Genomic DNA, 20,869 nt, shown 5'->3' on the forward strand with positions numbered 1-20,869 from the left:
ACATGGTGAAACCCCGTCTCTACTAAAAATACAAAAAATTAGCTGGGCTTGGTGGTGTGCGCCTGCCCAGAGGCTGAGGCAGGAGAATCACTTGAACCCAGGAAGTGGAGGTTGCAGTGAGCCAAGATCACACCACTGCACTCCAGCCTGGCAACAGAGCAAGACCGTGTCTCAAAAAAACAACAACAACAACAACAAAAAAAAAACTTATAAAAATTAATTTTTTTAACAGCCACAAAATCTAGTGTATTTCTCGCAGCTGGTGTATAATGATTGTGACTCAAAACTGGTTTCTAGACTCTGCCTATTTATCCAGAGTTTCCATTTCTACCTTTGTTACAAAACAATGTGCCTGAAATCTAGCTCACTTGTCTCTTACTTTCTTATCCTGATGTCCCTATGTCCTGCTACTCTGTCTCTTTTATTTTAGATGTAATGACATTAGGCTATTTCTTCACCGCTCTAGTAATATTTTTTATTTGTCCAATGATCCTCCTACTGTACAGTACACATGGGAAACACTATATCTGTCTCCTCTTTTCTCTTTCCACACATTTTAACACAACTCATTGCCTTGAGCTCTCCTGGTGAGCTCTTATTGTCTTACTTGTTTCCAAATAATAGTAAAAAAGAAAATTTTCTGTGGTTTTCAATGATACATTGATATCTCCCAATTGAGAACATATAGAATTTAGTTTTCCAAAATGAGGTTATTTAATCTAATAGGTTTAAATTGTTTATGGATACATCAGCCACCACAAAGAACAAAGTAGAAATCCACGTGGATAACTGCTGCAGTGGAAAAAGTTACAGGAAAAATGTCCCTGAACATGACATCAATTATTTGTATTACTGAAAAAAGTCTTATTCCACTCTCTAGATATGCTTCTAGAAATATAACATGTGTTTGAGAAAAGAAGTACATGCCAAAGGATCATATTTTTAATTTTTAGTTTTCGTGGGTACATAGTAGGTGTATATATTTTGGGGGTACATGAAATGTTTTGATACAGACATGCAATGATGCATAATAATCACAACATGGAAGATGGAGTATCCATCCTCTCAAATACTTAGACAGGATCATTTTGAAAGTTATTTCATATTGTGTCTCAAGCTACACTTAGTAGAATCTCACATAATTTTGATTGGAAATCGTATTGAGTTCCCTTGAAGTGGGCAATGAGTACAAGGGGAAAATGCAGTACTACAAAAAGAATAGATGAAGTTGATACAAGAAAAAAACAGAATTTTGGGGGGGAGAAAATCAATTTCCCTAAATTGAAAGTGAAAAAAAACCCTCCCAAGTTAATTTTCTCCATTCATAACAATCTGAATTGAATGGAATCTATTGCTACCCTATGACTTTGATTCATTCTTCCTTTCACTAATCTTTTTCTGCCTCATTTAAAATATTCCCCACCTGCTCCTTTTTAGCTGATTCTTGCAGAACTAATAAAAAAAATCATTCTGAAAAACAAATTCAATATTTTTATATAAAGAAAATAGTGTGTATATAAATGCTCACATGCATATCTACTTGTAAATTTTCTTCAGCAGCCTTTCCACTCACTTTCAGAAAGCCAAAATTTATCAATAAGTATACCCATCATTACTGATGGGAGATCTAGCCTAGATCTCCCGCTGAGGCTAGATCTCCCGCTGACCCTAAAGATATTCCCATTTACCATGTTTACTTCACATAAATATCTGTCCACCATATTCAGAATAGCGCTCTGTCTTCTTTAGTCGTCATCATTCTATTCGTTTAATTATTTCTTGAGGTATTCATGAATTTTAATTATGGAATCTATAAGACTGCCTGCAACTCCATTGTATTTAAATATGTATTTATTCTTGTTTGATTTCAGGTGATATCCTGGTAGGATGGCTATTCCACTCAAAGCCCATCCCATAGAGAGTGAGAGAAGAAAAGCAACTCAAGCTAGATTAAGTAAGAAATGAATTTTTTATAGGAAATTCAATGCCTCACAGTATTTGGGGGAGGTTCGTAAAAACAGAATACAATCTGAGTGAAGTATATTGTTTTATTGTTGCCAACTCTTTGCTCCCTCCAACTTATGGGATTGTGTATCTAAGCTCTATGTCTGTGATATTGAAGTGTCTCCCAATAGAACAGGCAGAGAATATGTCTCCAACTCTTTTACTTTGACCAAATGAAGGTGACACTATGCCAGTTTTGAGTAGTTGCTTTAAGACGAATCTTGCATTTTGACTCATTCTCTTGCGTTCCTGCCATCCATCAGGAGGAGAATATGCCCTAGGGTGTTGCTGCTGCTTCAGCCTGGATCTCAGAATGATAGCTCTGTGAAGTATAATTGAACCTGATATGCTGCCTGAAAAAGAGGTGCCACAACCAACTCACAAACCCATGAGGAACAAAGTAAGCTACACAACTGAAATTTTGAGCAAAAGTTGACTAATAAGTTGCAGTTTCAAGAATGGATCTGAAAATCACATGACAGAACTGAGTCACCAAGAGAAGGTTCCAAGAGTCTACCACACAGTGTTTTCACTATACCTTGCTGATCAGAAATTAGTTACATTTCTGTGATCAGCTGCAAGAGACAAGTTTTCTTTATTCTGAAAGGTTATTTGCCCTGTTAATTTTATAATACTGTGAAAGGGCAAAATGATCCTTAACATCAATTAATTTTAATTCAACAAGAGTTTGTTTTTAAAATCAGTTAAAAAAAGATAAATACATTATTATAGAAAAAGCAAAGCATACAAACAGAAAATGTAAAAAAGGAACTACAGTCAACAAATTTTAAGTGATGAAAGACATATAATGTAAATAACAGGCTATCATTGGTTTGGACCAATGATATATATATCCCCAGTGTTGTGGATGATAGAATTATGAATATTCATCTGTATATAGATCACCTTAAAAGAGTTTAAAGTGACATTTGCAAAAAAAATAAAACATTGCCAGTGGAATGGTATTTATTTTTAAAAAATATTTACTTAGTACATTTTGACAATATACATTAAAAGTCTGAAAACCATTCACAGGTGTAACTTTGTATTTACATGTCTATGAATTTATCTCAATGAGATAACCAGAATTGTGAATACGGGTTCTTATAAATAATGCTCAATACAAGGCAAATTGCAACATTGAAAACTTTGAAACAGCACTAAATAGCCATCACAAGAAGACTGGTAAAACACATTCTTCTTTATTCATCTAATTTAATGTTAGCAGAAGGCTTTAAAAGAGAGTTATGAAAAATGCATATTTTATAAACCATAATTTCAGTATTTGAGTCAGTTCTCTACCACATTTTATCTGCGTGGCCAGGACCAAGTTACTTATTCTCTTAAAGATTTAATTTTCTATCTTTAAAATGAAGATAATATTACTGGTCTCAAGGTATTAGTGTGCAGATTATTGAAATGTGCTTGCAAATTATTTAAATTAGAACTTGGCACTCAGAATATTGTGGCTATTGTTATCATGGTGAAACTAACATTATAATATTAGAAGCATAATCTGTGACATGTAAAGTCAGAAAAACCTATGTTATGAGTAAGTACATGTGATACCATTCCAATTTGTGGGGAAATATGCAGAAAAAAGGCATAAAACATCACGTAATGGAAATTAAATTATTTCTATTTTTACACTTACTTCTTTTTACAAATATATATATAGATTTTTGTTAGTTTTCCAAAATAACCATGTTTCTTTCATTGCCAGAAAACTAATATATTTTATTAATCTCAGCAAACATTACACAGCAGTGACCGAGGCAATCAATTTTCCATATTATTTAGAAATCTACTTTGTCATCGAACAGATCAAAATAATGTATGTTTAAGAACCTTTAAAACAATAGAGTAAACATTCATTAATAGGAGATTTTTAAAGCAAGGATTTTTATATGTGTCTTTAGAAATTCTACATTTACAACTCTACATACCTTGTTAATATATTGAAAAATGGGTAAAGCAAACACTAATATTCCAAAGGGACTTCAGAAAGACAAAGTAAAATCTGCAGAAAGGAAATTACAATCAGAAAAGTTTGGAGGAAAATATACCTTGGTACACCATAATGCCAACCTTATTTGAAGAGAGCTAACTGATCATTATGGTCCATCTACTGAAACAAAGTAAGGTGAAGAATGCTGCAATCATGCTGAGGCTGTCCTAAGATGTGAAGCAAACTCTACGTAATATTCATGGCAATAAATCAGTTCATGAATGGCTAGCTCATGAAATCAGTGGCAAACACACACACACACACGTGCACGCACGCATGTATGTATATACTTAAATTTTTATTATTTGCCTAAATTTTTCACATATGAACTTTACATCTTTTCTTTTTTTACCCCCATCTTGAGTAGAATAGGCATTCTCTTCACAATGCAGAAGACAATACATCCTCAGTGCTTCTGCTATTTCATGGAACTTCTAATTCAGGAAAACTAGGTAAAGATCAGAACAAATTGTATGTTGCTTTGGGGAATGCCAAATCTATGGAATGGGAGATAGATGTAATGGAGTATTGTATAATTCTACCATGATTCTTCCTCTTAAAATAGCCAACATAAAAATTTTCAATATATATCCACTTTTATTTTTCTGTAATATCTTTTTTTTTTTCTTTTTTTCCCCTGGACCCTTCTTAATTGGCAGAAGTAGTTACTTTCTATTTTCTTGTTGTTAGGTTACAGTCTGTGAACAAGTCAAACACACATAATCACTGGCTAGCATTGTGAGTGAGGTAAAATATTTCTTCCAGGAGGCAGATTTTAATTATGATTCTATTTAAATAATATCAGTAACATGGAAAAATTTACATTCACTATTCCTCTCTAAAATAATAGGGACTTTCATTTTTTTTTCTTAAATCAGTTATTATTTCCCTTGAAAGATATGTTAAAAATATTAAAATGCTACTGATACTCCTACCAAAAATAATTTTATTTTGTTCAAAATTACTATTAATATTTAGTCCACAATAGATGAGTTACTATGATTAAGACTACATTTTATTAGTTAAAATTCATAACTTTCACTAACCAGGCACACATGAACAAATTGTGCCATGTGCAGTCTCTGAGATAGGCTTATCAAGTATTGAATCAAAGTCTTTCCTCCTCCTAAATTAACTCAATTTACCACTACCAGAGATCTGAAATACTAGATTTCAACTAAAGCTAAAATGTCAGTTTATCTGTAAATAATTATTTGCATGCTATTGAAAGCAGTACCCATGGTACTTAAAGTAGCACCATCTTCAAATTTGCCCATACTCTATCAATACAGAGACTTGACCAAAACTAATAGCAGTTTTGATAATATTTAATAGATATAGACCCAGGAACTCTTCTAAGCACACTTCACCTCATTTACTTCCCCCATAGTGCTGTGAGTAGGTACTATCATTATCACCAAGATACAGACAAGGAAACTGAGACCCTATGTTTAACTTAATTGCCCAAGATTATCCAGATGATGATGGAGAGGGTATATCAAAGGCTCTGTCCTAGATGTCTACATTTAAGTTTCTATGTACATTGCATGCAACACAGTAGATTGAAGTCATAAGAAGATGAGAGATGGCTAAATATAGGGTTACCAACTGTTTCAGTTTGTCCAAGACTGAGGGGTTTCTTGGGATATGTAGCTTTCATCCCTAAAACCAGTTTCTGAACAAACTAGGATAAATTGGTCACCTTTGAACAAGCTAATCAATGTAGTCAAAATGATGCTTAACTCATAGTAAGTATTATATTATATTGATTAATAATCAATCTGGGAAACAAATCTCAAAACTTTAAACCAGTAAACATTCTTTTTAGCTTATGATTTTGTGGGTCAGTGATTTGGGTTGAACTCAGGTGAACAGTTCTGCTGGTCTTGGAAGGGCTCACTCGTGTGAATTTAGTTGGCCTCACATATCTTGTAGCAGGCGCTGGCTGTTGCTCGAGATGATAGGGGTAAGAGAATATAGCCAGCTTGCTTGGGCCAATTCACATGGCAATAGTCACAAGATTTCTCAAAGTGGTAACAGTGTATTCTTAATAATACTCTCATATGCCTTTAGTCAATTCATTCTTCACTCCCTGAAGACCATTTCATAAATTCTTTCCATTCCTTGTTCTATCTCTCATGTGATGACCTTGTTACTAATCTATCTGAGAAAAATGAAAGGGATCAGAACAAAATCTTCTCGTTCTTCTTCTATCAAACTGCTCACTATAATGGGCCTTAATGTTGGTAGAAGGGATGGACTGTCTATAAATCTAATGCCAATCATTTCTCTTCTTGTATTGAGTATACTCACTCTTCCTTATGAGAAAGTTTGCTGTAGTCATGTATTGGAAAATACCACATTATTATGGTGGTGATTCTCCCTAAATTTATCTATAAATTCAACATAATCCTTATGCTAGGAGGCCTTTTGTTTTGGTAGAAATTGACAAGCAAGCTGACCCTCAAATGTATATGAAAATTTAAAGATCTAGAATAGGCTAAAAAATCTTGAAAGAAGAACAAAATTGGAAGACTTAAACTTCCCATTTTCAAACTTATTATAAAGACACAGTGATTGAGGCAATGTGGCATTGGCATAAGGGTGGGCATATAGATTTGTGAAACAGAATTAAAAATTCAGAAACGAATCATTATACTTCAACATAAACAATTGACCATTTATCAAAGTGCCAAGGCAATTCAATTGAGAAAGGGCAATCTTTTCAGCAAATGATTATAAGACAATTTGATATACACATACAAATGATGAATTTAGACCCTTACATCACATCAAAAATGAACTCAAAATGGATTGTAAGGTTGGGCGCTATGGCTCATGCCCATAATCCCAGCACTTTGGGAGGCCAAGGTGGGCAGATCACTTGAGGCCAGGAGATCGAGACCAGCCTGGCCAACATGGTAAAACCCCGAGTCTACTAAAAACACAAAAATTACCTGGGTATGGTGGCATGCGCCTATCATCCCAGGTACTGGGGAGGCTGAGGTAGGAGAATTGCTTGAACCCAGGAGGAGAAGGTTGCAGTGAGCTGAGATTGTACCACTACACTCCAGCCTGGGCAACAGAGCAAGACTCCATCTCAAAAAAAAAAGGATTGTGGATCTGAATATAAGAGCCAGAAATGAGACAGGCTCTTATATTTATGTTTATATAAATGTTTGTATGTTTATATGATGATTCATACTGAACCATGTTAGAAATAACAAAATAAAAAATAATAAAAATAATAAGAGCTTATTATATGCTGGGGGCTGTGTGATTTAGTATATTAATATATATAGTATAGTATATATAATATAGTATATATATAAAATATATAATATAGTATAGTATATATAATATAGTATATATAATATACTATATTAGTATAATATTAATATACTATATATATTAATATACTAAATCACACAGTCACCAACACCATGACAGTTCTAGGAACACTCATATTTGGTGCAAACATGGGTGGCACCACAGTTCTGAGAAATCTCCACCTTCTTCCAGGAATCTTCATGAATATTTTACCCCTTGGATAAAGCAATTCATAAAGGTAGCAACCCCTAAACCCTCTGCACATGACTCTTTCAAGTATGCCCATGCTCCTTTCTTAAGTGTGTAATTTTACTTTGCAATAAATCTCCATATCATCACTATTTTATGACTCATCCTTGAATTCCTTCTGTGATGGTGTCACGAACCTGGATACCAGCTGGAGTCAATGTCCCACTGGCATTTTGGGACCTCCTCCATTATCAAAACTATAAAATTTCTAGGTGAGAACATAGAAAAAACAAAATCTTTATGAACTTGAGCTAGCCCAAGATTTCTTAGACAAGACACCAGAAGCAAAATTCATAAAATAAAAAAAATGATGGCCGGGTTCAGTGGCTCATGCCTGTAACCCCAGCCCTTTGGGAGGCCAAGGAGGGTGGACCACCTGAGGTCAGGAGTTCAAGACCAGCCTGGCCAACATGGTGAAACCCCATCTCTACTAATAATACAAAAATTAGCTAGGCATGGTAGTGCATGCCTGTAATCCCAGCTACTCGGTGTTTGGGTGAGGGAGAAAGGACAAGATGGAGGAAGGTGAACAAGAAGGCACAATCCATGTTGCTTCTGGGTTCTTCCTCACCAACTTTCCCGCGCACGGGAAAATGCAGCCTGCCCCGGGAAGATGCAGATCAACCGAGCATGCACCAGGTGATGTCAATCTGAAGAGATCGAAACTTACCCGGCCACGCCTATGGAGATGCCTCTCTCACGCCCTTATCCCGCCCACTGCCCTCCCCCTTCCAGTACCAATGCATAAAAGTCTGCTGCCGGTAAGCGCCGGTGTGACTTCTTCGGCCCCTGCATTTGTGGACCGGAGAACATCACCCGAGAGCGCCGGCGCGACTTCCCTGGCCCCCCACACCTGAGGACCAGAGAACCTCGCCCGAGAGTGTGTGCATATTTGCAATAAAAGACTGCCACTTTCTTACGTACTTTGGCCTCATGTTTAATTACTTAGCTCTCCTAAATTAAGTTACATTAAATTAAATTAAATTAAACACTCGGGAGGCTGACGCAGGAGAATCGCTTGAACCTGGAGGCGGACATTGCAGTAAGCCGAGATCATGCCATTGCACTCCAGCCTTGGTGACTGAGTGAGACTCTACTTCAAAAATAAATAAATAAATGATAATTTAGACAGAATATTTAAAACTTTTGGGCTTCAGATCACACTACTAAAAAAACTCAAAGTTTTGGCAAGGATTTGGAAAAACTATAACCCTAACACATTGCAATTGGAACACAAAATGGTGCAAATGTTAGAGTAGATAGTTAGACAGATATAAGCAGGGCAGGAAAGGACCTCCAGAAATGGTAGGTGCTCTTCAGGTGACAGTCAAGCAGTCATAAAACTGTCCGTCTGAAATGATAAGTGGCCATGACTGGTATCAATAGGAAGGGGAGCTTCCCAACAGATTGTAGACATCTGGAGCCAGCAAACTGCAATTCCCGATAAGGTCTTAAGCATGTGAAGTAAGGGGCAAAATGGTGGAGTTTGACAAGTATACGACCTTCCTTTGGGGGCACTTGACACAAGTGAGCATGTGTACAACATCAGCTAACCCACAGCACATGCATATAACCCCCAGATACTGGCAATTATTGTACATGCAGCAATTAAGCAACAGCCTGACCCAAGGGAGGGACCAGGGGAGGATAAAAGAAAACCCTAGAACTAAGCCTAATGCATAGAAATCTCAAGTCAAGAACTGAGTGGGGCACTTGATCTTTCAAGTTGCCTTCTTGGCCCTCTTCCAAGTGTACTTTGCTTCTTTCAGTAAACCTTTACCTGTCCCTTAAAACCCATCTCTGCCTTCTCAGCTGAATTATTTCCTCTGGGGAGGCAAGGACCAAAATTGCTGTGGATCCACCATAATTTTAAAACTAGCTTTATTTACCAAGTATTATCTCATATGCATAACACATATAGACATAACAAACATAAGCAAGTCTTATAGCTTCCATAATGAATTCTCAATTGTCATCTTTCAGATAGTTTTTCTTTTCCACATTTAGTCTATCAGTCTTGCAACTACTTGTTTTATTACTGTAAGTAATTGTTAACTATGCCACAATCTGTCTTCTAAAGGGATGCCTCTTAGGTGGAACAAGGTGGAAAATTTATATCTCAAAAGCACAGAGTTGAGACTTTTGACCTAAATATTGTACCATCATGTGCTCAGACCAAGGAGAAAAATTGTACATAAAGGCTCATAAAGGCCCAATTAAGACAAAATGGCCACAGAAATTACCTTAAACAAGGGAAGCCTTGTTATGTAAATTTAAAACAATAGTAAAGGTTTCTAGTTACCCAGTTCTCCCACTCAGACAACATTACAAATGGAAATTTCCTGTACAGATGTAAATTTATTTTACAAAAGTGTTTTAAGATAGCTAGTGAAATACCAAAAAGGTATATTTAGTGGACTTTTAATAGGGGGACATTTTAAACTTAGCTACTGTTTCTTAGTTACAAATCATCAGATGGATTATTCCTGCCTGCTGCATAGACAAAACCAATTCACTGAGGTCAAGCTATTGTCGTAAAGAAAGAGTTTAATTAATGGAAGGCAGCCATGTAGAAGATGGAGTTTATTACTAAAATTAGTCTCTGTGAGAACTCAGAGGCCAGGGTTTTTATAGTTAATTTGGTGGTCAAGGGGCTAGAGAATGGATGCTACTGATTGGTGGGGGGTAAAATCAAAAGGGTGTGAAAAATGCTTCTCATGCTCTAAGTCTGCCTCTGGGTGGGGGCCACAGGACTGGTTGAATCATCAGTCATGAGTTTGGGTGGGGTCAGCTGGTTGTGAGAATGCAAAAGGCTGAAAAATATCTCAAAAGACCAATCTTAGGTTCTAAAATAGCCATGTTATCTATAGGAGCAATTGGAGAAGTTACAAATCTTGTGATCTCTGGCCACATAACTGCCTCCTGAGCAGTAAGGGATTATAAGAAGCTATGCCTACACCTTAGCAGAATGCAGGTACCTCCCATAATCCTCATCTAATAGACTTTAATTAGTTTCAGCAGTTTGACATTTCTTAAAATGTTAATGTTAAACTTACTATACAACTCAGTAATTCTACTCCTATGTATCCACCAAAAAGAAATAAAAATTTATATCCTCATAAAGATTTCCACACAAATGGCCATAGCAACATTATTCATAACGTTACAGGAAAGGGGTCCAGATCCAGACCCCAACAAAGGATTCTTGGATCTCATGCAAAAAAGAATTCAGGGTGAGTCCAGAGAGTAAAGTCAAAGCAAGTTTATTAGGGAAGTAAAGGAATAAAAGAATGGCTACTCCATAGACAGAGCAACCCCAAGGGCCGCTAGCTGCCCATTTTTATGGTTATTTCTTGATTACATGCTAAACAAGGGGTGGATTACTCATGCCTCCCTTTTTTAGACCATATAGGGTAACTTTCTGACATGTCATGGCATTTGTAAATTGTTGTGGTGCTAATGAAAGTGTAGCAATGAGGATGACCAGAGGTCCCCATCTTGGTTTTGTGGGTTTTAGCTGGCTTCTTTACTACAATCTTTTTTATCAGCAAGGTCTTTATGACCTGTATTTTGTGCCAATCTCTTATCTTATCCTGTGACTTAGAATGCCTTAACCATCTGGGAATGCAGCCCAGTAGGTTTCAGCCTCATTTTACCTAGCTCCTATTGAAGATGGAATTGTTCTGGTTCACATACCTCTGACATTTCCCCCCTCTCTTTTATAAGAGAACTCTTAATCCTAAGGGTTGCAGAGGGATGAAGATCCATCTTCTGTAACTTCTTCAGGCTGAATGGGGCCAATGATATTCCCACCTAACTATGAGGGTCTCTTGTATTCAGGGTAGAGAGAAGCTCAGTCAGAAAGCATCAGTATGGGCCCAGCACAGTGGCTCACACCTGTAATCCCAGCAATTTGGGAATCTGTGGTGGGTGGATCACGAGGTCAAGAGATTGAGACTATCCTGGCCAACGTGGTGAAACCATCTCTACTAAAAATACAAAAAGTAGCTGGGTGTGATGGCGCGCACTTGTAGTCCCAGCTACTTGGGAGGTTGAGGCAGGAGAATCGCTTGAACCTGGGAGGTGGAGGTTGCAGTGAGCCAAGATCGCACCACTGCACTCCAGCAGCGTGGTGACAGAGCAAGATTCCGTCTCAAAAAAAAAAAAGAAAAGAAAAGAAAAAAAGAAAGAAAGAAAGCATCAGTATGGTGAGGGCCATTCATAACAATGAGTTTCAGCAAGAGGTGCTATCTGAAAGATTAATAAGTGTTCAAGTTAAGAAAACATGCAGTAAGCTTATTCTGCCTTCCTATACAAAGAGTACAGCTGCAATATATTCTACAACAGCAAAGCAAAAGAAGTAAAATTATCCCAAGTAAACTAAATTAGAAGGCTTTCTATGAACTGGACAACTGTTGGAACCAATCTGACATGGGGTTGCTACCTGATTCTAATGTGCCCAGAATTATAATATTAGTTCAGATTTTTACATTACCCTTCCCTCTTTTTTCTTCTGAGTAGTAGCCAGAGATCACTAGTTGGTTCACAGGAATAAGCAGTCAGACTAAATTGCAGAAACAAACTTAAAAACAACCAAAGATACTAGAATCTAATAAGTGTACCATAGTTTTTGAAACATAATATTTCTCCCTCCAATTTCCCATTTTTACTGAAAACAAATCATGGTAAGACTGATTTGCTTTATTATGTTTGGCCTGATTATTTGTATAAAGTGCAGCAAGAATAATTATTTTTTACATAAGCTCTTTATAAATTGGCTTTGATGGAACTCTGTTCCATAGAAGGAATCTTAGATAAGACCTTTTTAGAGCCAAGTCCTACCATGGGTTTGTACCCTCAAATACCTATGAGTTGAGTAAATTCCTCTCCTTTTGATGCCCCAAGATAAGTTGGGGCTCCTGGACCTGTGAGAAAGTGACATCCTTTACTTATCACAGGTCCTAAACCCTATAAAGAGACTGTGTAGGCAAGGTATGAGGCCAGTTCCCCAAGGGGATTTTATTGGCTCTGTAAGTCAAGTTTAATTCCTTAAAGGAAAACACACCATTGCAGTCAAAGCCTTGATAAAATAACCAATTTCTCTAATTGTGTCCTGTTGTAAAATAAAACAGATTCTTATTGCACTTATGCAAATAACTGTATTGCCATAATTTAAGAATACTCACAAATAGTTTCCAAATTCTGGAGAAATCAGGTAGAAATAAACAAATATGCTTCAGTACTAAAGTCACATGAACTAAATAAAAGGCATTACACTTTTACTTTTCTGACAAAATATCTGATTTCATCTCTTATTATTATTAAACCAATTAAAGCTCTTTCATATATAAACATCACACACATAATACATATAAATACACAGACAGAAGATAAAGGACTCATCCCCTAAGCAGGGAATTGAATCCTGAACCCAGGCTGCCATTGTGAAAAGAGAAAGCATGGCCACATGATTCAAGGTTGAGCTCCCAAGGACATACAAGACAAGAGGGAAACCTCATCCAGTTTTTTCAGGGACTTGCAGCAAAGTTTGTAACTGACCAGTTTGCTGGGCAATCTTGAAAAGCAGGATTACAGGTGCCCTAGGCCTGTGTTCTGTCCTAAGGTACACCTATTTTATGACAGAATAATACAGAAAGACACACAAAGCACACCAAATTTGCTACAGTTTAAGATTAACCTCACAAGTCCTTTCTTCCATTAATTAAACTTTACAGGAGATAAACAGTGATTTTTACCATTCAACCAGTTTGCACAGAGAGAGAGAGAGAGAGAGAGAGAGAGAAAGCATTGCCTGTGGCAGGGTAGGGAAGGCAAGGCACTCAGGGAGGCTAGAGAAAGACCCACCCATTGCAGTGACACTGAAAAGTTCAGGCAACTGCTTGTCAGTCGTGAAGGGATCTTTTCCAGCAGCCCCATCAGCTCTCAAGTTTCCCCTTTTAGGAAAGAAATAGCTCCCCATGTCTGATGATCTTGTACATGCCTAATCCTGTCACCCACAGCTGTCAGCAAAGAGTACAAGGCAGATTAATCGAAGGAGAATAGCAGTTAACATCCTGTAGTGCCAAACCCATTCTTAACCAAGAGGGAATTTACTGAGAGGGACTTTACTGAGAGGAGCCCTTAAGCCCTCTAAATCCCTAACTCTTAGAAGGGACTCTAGCCCTCCTAAGTCAGGCCTATAACCCAAGTTCAGTCAAGCATCCTTGCTCTTTATTGAGAGGAGGCTTTAACCCTCTCTGTCTTAGGAGAGACTCTAACTCCCCTAAGCTGGGCCTCTAACTCAATCCCATTCTTTACTCGATTACCCCACCACTTACTCAAAGTCGTCCAATCAGTGCTGCAGTCTATTTCCTTTGGATGTGGGTGAGTTCCTCAGTATCGTCCCTTCAGTATTCACCAAAAAGATCTTACCAGACCCCATCACTTACCCAAAGTTAGCTTTTGGGCCAGGGGTTTCCACACTATAGTCGATTACGTGGTTGCCAGAAAGATGCTACAAGACCCCACCACTTACCCAAAGTTAGCCTTTGGGTCAGAGGTTTCTGCATTATGACTAATCAGGTGACTAATCAGAGTCAAAATGTCCCCAGCTTCTTCCCTTAACAATTTCATTGATATATGATTTACATTGTACAAAATTCACTCATTGTAAGCATACAATTTAATGATTTGTAGTAAATTTATGGACTCGTGCAACACACAACCCAGTTTCAGAGCATTTACATCACCCTCCAGAAAATCCCTCATGTTCATGTATAGTCAACTCTCATTTCAATCACTAGCTCCAGATAATTACTAATTTGCTTTCCATCCCTATATATTTGCCTTTTATGGTAATTTCTTGTGATGGATTTTATGAGAGATAGTCTTTCTATCTATCTCTTTCTATAGTCCCTTCTGTGGTCTCCAGAAAGGTGTTACAGGAAAGGGGTCTGGATCCAGACCCCAAGAGAGGGTTCTTGGATCTTGCACAAGAAAGAATGCAGGGCGAGTCTGTGCAGTAAAGTGAAAGCAAGTTTATTAGGAAAGTAAAGGAATAAAAGAATAGCTAGTCCATAGACAGAGCAGCTCTGAGGGTTGCTGACTGCCCATTTTTATGGTTATTTCTTGATTACATGCTAAACAAGGGGTGGATTATTCATGCCTCTCCTTTTAGACCATATAGGGTAGCTTCCAGAAGTTGCCATGGCATTTGTAAACTGTCATGGCACTAATGAGAGTGTAGCAGTGAGGACGACCAGAGGTTACTCTCATCATCATCTTGATTTTGGTGGGTTTTAGCTGACTTCTATACTACAACCTGTTTTATCAGCAAGGTCTTTATGACCTGTATTTTGTGCAGACCTCCTATCTCATCCTGTGACTTTGAATGCCTTAACCCTCTGGGAATGCAGCCCAGTAGGTTTCAGCTTCATTTTACCTCTTCCTATTCAAGATGGAGTTGCTCTGGTTAACATGTCTCTGACAATAATGGCTGCAAACTGGAAATAATCCAAATGCTCATTGATTGGTGAATGGGTAAACAACATGTGACATTCTATACAATGGAACACTGTCAAAAGTTACAGAGCACTAATGCATGCTACAACATGGAAGAATCTCAAAAATAATTTGCCAAGTGAAATAAAACATATTCAAAAGACTATCCATCATATAAATCCATCACAAGAAATGACCATAAAAGGCAAATATATAGGGATGGAAAGCAAATTAGTAGTTATCTGGTGCTAGCGATTGAAATGGGAGTTGACTATACATGAACATGAGGGATTTTCTGGAGGGTGATGTAAATGCTCTGAAACTGGGTTGTGTGTTGCACGAGTCCATAAATTTACTACAAATCATTAAATTGTATGCTTACAATGAGTGAATTTTGTACAGTGTAAATCATATATCCATGAAATTGTTAAGAGAAGAAGCTGGGGACATTTTGACTCTGATTAGTCACCTATTAAGAACCCCAGAGTAGCCAAGGGGAAAAAAGACACAGACAAGGAAGGACAAATTCTAGGATTATGGCTGGATTCTGAGGCCAAAGGATAAAACATAGCAAGTGAAAAATTCCTAATACAAAATTAGCAAAGGAATTTTAAGAATGTTTAAGCGAGGTACAATTTTAAGTTTGCTACTTTATTATGAAAATATAGATAATGTAGCATGAAATATTTTCTTTCTTATATCAATACATTACTTCTACAACTAGCCATTTCTTTCTTTTTTCTCGTGGATAATGAATATCTCACTTTTTCTTTGTAACTTAGCACTGGAAGTAATGTCACTATGACATACTCTTGTCAGGATGTGTGCTTCTAAAATTGATATGTTGAAAACAAATCCCCAATGAGACAGTATTAAGAAGCGGAGCCTTTTGAGAAGTGATTGATTTATGGGGATGGCGCCCTTATGAATGGGATTAATGCCTTTATAAAAGAGACCCTGGTATGATAACTAGCCCTTTTCACCATGTGAGGATGCAGGGAGAAGGCACTGTATGAGGAACGGGCCAGATGCCAAAACTGCTGGTGCCTTGATGTTGGACTTCTCAGTCTTTAAAACTGTGGGAAATAAATTTTATTTAGAAACTACCCAGTCTATGGTATTTTGTTATAGCAGCACAAAGGGAAAAAGATTCATTCCTTGATAAAAAAGTTGCACACATTTAACCAAGTCTCTCTTCCTTAGAGGTAACAATTTTGTACTCTGGCTCTGTGAAATTCAGGTAATGGTTTTGATTTACCAGCTGGAGTGTGGAAGAACCTCCATCCTGTGGCTTATTACCTTGTATGGGGAATTAGTCTCTGACTTTTCTGCCATGTTCCCGAATACATGGAAACTAACACAAATGTGACGAATACCCTGAGAGGTCATAAACTGCTTTGGTAAGAGCAGTTATGAATTTTTTTTTCTGGATCCATCACTGCTAGTCTGGTTTCTTTCCTTATTTCCCAATTCATGTTCTTACAGATTACATCTATAGACGGGAGTGAAAGTACACCATGCTTTCCCTAACATAACATCAGCAGAACAATACAAGGTGATTCCCTCCAAAAAGATAAATTTCTTTTCTCATAAAACGACACAGACGCAATGGCATAGTATCATATACATATGGTTTATACAGACCTGTGTTTATATCTCAGCTGGTTTGTTGTATGTCTTTGGAAAAGTACCTTAATCTCGTTGAATCTCATTTTGTCCATATACAAAATGGGAATAATTACATTTAATTTATAGGGAGCTATCATGAGTCTTAAATTAAAAGAATTTAAGATTAAATTAAATTCAGTGCGTTGCATAGAGTGAACAAATGAATTTATAAAGATAATTTTATCGGTTACCATTCCATTCACCAATTTTCCATGTTGGCATAGTCAACATTTGTGCTACATGTATGCTGTAAAATGCAGGGATTTTTTGTTCATCAGCAATTCATGAGTGCTCTTTCTCTCTCTCTCTGTCTCTCCCATTTAGCTAGCTAGCTAGTTTTACCTATTAATTGACTCTTTCTAACTAAAATAACTTAAAAAGTTATTTTAATATATTTTAAATGTAAATATTTCCACTGGATGTTCCAATGTACATAGAGATTCTCTTGTATAAAATGTTACTATCAAGTAATAAGACAGATTTTAAATAATAAAACTGATTTTCACATGTAGTTGGAGAATCGATCTTATCATTTTAGGGACATAGTTTGTATAACATGGAAAGATAATTCTTCTACTCTAAGTCCTACTGGGGAACTACAAAGTAATTCTAATGTATTTTTTATAGTCTAAATATGCGAAGTTCTACTTTCATAAATGCCTCAATTTTAAAATCTCTCATTTAACCAGCTCAGGGAGTTATGCGATAAAATTATATCAGCTATATTTCATAAACCATAGCACTATAGGTTTGGAATTTATTTTAACAATTATCTATTCCAAACTGAGGAATCTTTAGGGAATGAATTTGTCTAAAAGTTATACATGTTAAGAAAGTAAGCTGACATTTATTTGCTGCCTGAAGACTCATTGGTAGGCTCTATTTTGCAAGCAGTGAACTATTTATATGCTCTTTTCCCAGGTCTCTCTATTGCAAGATCCTCAGTTCTGGGCTATCCAGAAAACACTGATTACTTGACAAGAGCCCACTCTTTTGTATTAGGCAGTATATTACAGAAGCAGATCCTGAGGCAAGGACTCACGTAAAAGTTATTTGCTAGAAACTATACCTGGGAAAAAATGTTAGGAGAGTGGGAAAGAGGGGCCAGTATGAGGAGGGGCTTAAGCAAGGGTGCAATATCAAGCAAAGGCCCATGGAGGGTGACTTTGGCTTTAATGATAATGTGGATCACAGTTGACAGCTGTCTCCATCATGGCACAAGGGGCTGGAATATTAATACTCCCCATACCAGTCAGTGATTGATTAAACCTCTCCTGGCAGGGTATAGAGAAGGAAACAATAAATTCTTAGGCACTTCTGGCTATTCATGCATATGAGCAAAGCAGGTTCTGCCAGTTTGAGGACAGTTCTCAAAACAAAAAGACACAGGTACTGGTGATTGGGCGTGAAAGCACATAAGCATGTGGTATACATAAAAATGATAAAGGACACAAAAATGATAAAATAATTATAGGGGATATGCCCAAAGCACTGACAATTCTGCGACTACATCGTGATTATTTGCTTAAAAATTCTAAGTTGGTGGGGGCATGAAGTGGCAACATCTCTAGCCCCAGATAATCAGGGGCTAGATCACGATTGGTCTGTTATATTTACAAGAATACTATTTCCTTTGCCTTTGATTGATCTTAATTTGAGCATGATAACTTCATCTTGTATGGTAAATAGAAAATCTGCTTGAAGCCTCTGGGAATGATTTTTCTCCCTAAAAAGGTGGAATCCTTCTTTCCTTATTCTCCGCTTTTTTTTTGTCACCACTTAAGACTATGGTGCTTGGAACTACCTTAGCCATCAAAATACTATTAGTGAAGGGTGGAAAGACTGTGGGTACCAGAAGACACTGTAAAACCACATAACCAACCCAGAAACTCCTAATCTTAGGACTTCTGGTCAAATAAACAATGAATGTCATTTTGACTTAAGTCAGAAGTCTTCAATATAGAATATGTGTAACCTTGGCTCTGGCAAAGACTTCCCTACAATAGAAATAAATGCATTGCACAAAATCTTGATTTCTAGATCTTAAACTTCCATAGCTTTTCTGAAAATGAATCTACCTATGAAGGGCACACATCTGATGGAGATGCTGGTTCTTCTTTCCCTCCTTTCCTTTCACAACTCCCTTCGACCCATGTAAAAGAAAGAATATCTCCACCCTATTCCAAAACATTGCCCCAGGTGGAAAAAGCCTCCAGGATATGGAACAAAGGGACAATTTCCTATAATTATATTGGTTTGGAAAAAGTTAATGACTCTAATTATTGGATAACAAATTGTCTTGTGAGGCAAGTGGTTTCCACTTCATTGCTTTCCAGGAAGTTTAAGGTGAATCTAATGAAGTTGTCAGCTAATAGGCCATTAAAATAATATATGACGGTGGATCATTAGTTTATTTTTGTATACAAATTACAATGAATTAAATACTTGAATGGCTAAAATATTTCTTTACATATGTATGTGAACATGGTTGTCAACACTAGTATAAAATGCTATTTAATTAAATTAATCATTTATTTATTTTGTGAGACTGGGTCTCACTCTGTCACTCAGGCTGTAGTGCAGTGGCTCGATCTCCGCTCACTGCAGCCTCGACTTCCCATGCTCAGATCATTGAGGGTATATGGTATATATACACAGTGGAATACTATTAGGCCTTAGAAAATAAGAAAATTCTGTCATTTGTGATAACATGAATAAACCTGGGGGACATTACGTTAATTCCAATAAGCCAGGCACAGAAAGACAAATACTACATGTGGAATCTATAAAAGCTGATTTCAATGGAAACAGAGAGTAAAATGTACTTAAACCAGTGGCTAGGGATCACATTGGGGAGATGTTTGTCAAGAGATTGAAAATTTTAGGTAGATAGTAGAAATAAGTTCAAGAGTTTTATTGTACAATATGATGACTATAATAAATAACAATGTATTATATTACTGAAAACCAGTAAAAGAGTAGATTTTAAGGGTTCTCATAAAAAAAAGTATGTAAAGAAATACATATGTTAATTAGCTTGATTTAGCCATTCCACTATGTATACATATTTCAAAATTACATGTTGTACAGGATGAATATATGTAATTCTCGTTTGTCAGTTGAATAAATATGAGTTAAAATGTCTAATAAAAAGACTGTGTATATGTGTAAAAGTCCAAAGCAATTTTATTATTAAGAAAAATCATCAGTGTATTAAAGACTTAAATGTAAAACACCAAACTGTAAAACTCTGGAAGATAACTGATGCAATAGCCTTCTGGACATAGGAATGGCCAATGATTTCATGATGAAGATGGCAAAAGCAATTGCAAGAAAAGCAAAAACTCACAAATGGGATCTAATTAAACAAAAGAGCTTCTGCACACAAAACAAACTGTCAGCAAGTGAACAGACAATGTACAGAATGGGGGAAATATTTGCAAACTATGCATCTGACGAAGGTCTAATATCTAGCATCTGTAAGGAACTTAAACAAATTTACAAGAAAATAAACTACCCAATTAAAAAGTGGGCAAAGGACATGAGTAGACACTGTTGATAAGAAGACATACATGCAGCCACAAGCATATGCAAAAAAGCTCAATATCACTGATCATTAGAGAAATGCAAATCAAATCTACAATGAGACTATCTCATACCAGTCAGAATGGCTATTATTAAAATGTCAAAAAATAACAGTTGCTGGCAAGGTTGCAGAGAAAGGAGAACACTTATATACTGTTGGTGGGATTGTAAATTAGTTCAACCATTGTGGAAAGCAGTGTGGCAATTCCTCAAAGAGCTAAAAACAGAACTACCACTCAACCCAGCAATCCCATTACTGGGTATATGCCCAAAGGAATATAAATTGTTCTATCATAAAGACATGCACGCGTATGTTCATTGCCGCAGTATTTTCAATAGCAAAGACATAGAATCAACCTAAATGCCCATCAATGGAAGACTGGATAAAGAAAATGTGATACATAGACACCATGGATCACTATGTAACCATAAAAAGGAACAAGATCATGCCTTTTGCAGGAACATAGATGGAGCTGGAGGCCATTATCCTTAGCAAACTAATGCAAGAACAGACAATCAAATACC

Source organism: Theropithecus gelada, chromosome X (assembly GCF_003255815.1).
Source record: "Theropithecus gelada isolate Dixy chromosome X, Tgel_1.0, whole genome shotgun sequence".
NCBI classification, from domain to species: domain Eukaryota; kingdom Metazoa; phylum Chordata; class Mammalia; order Primates; family Cercopithecidae; genus Theropithecus; species Theropithecus gelada.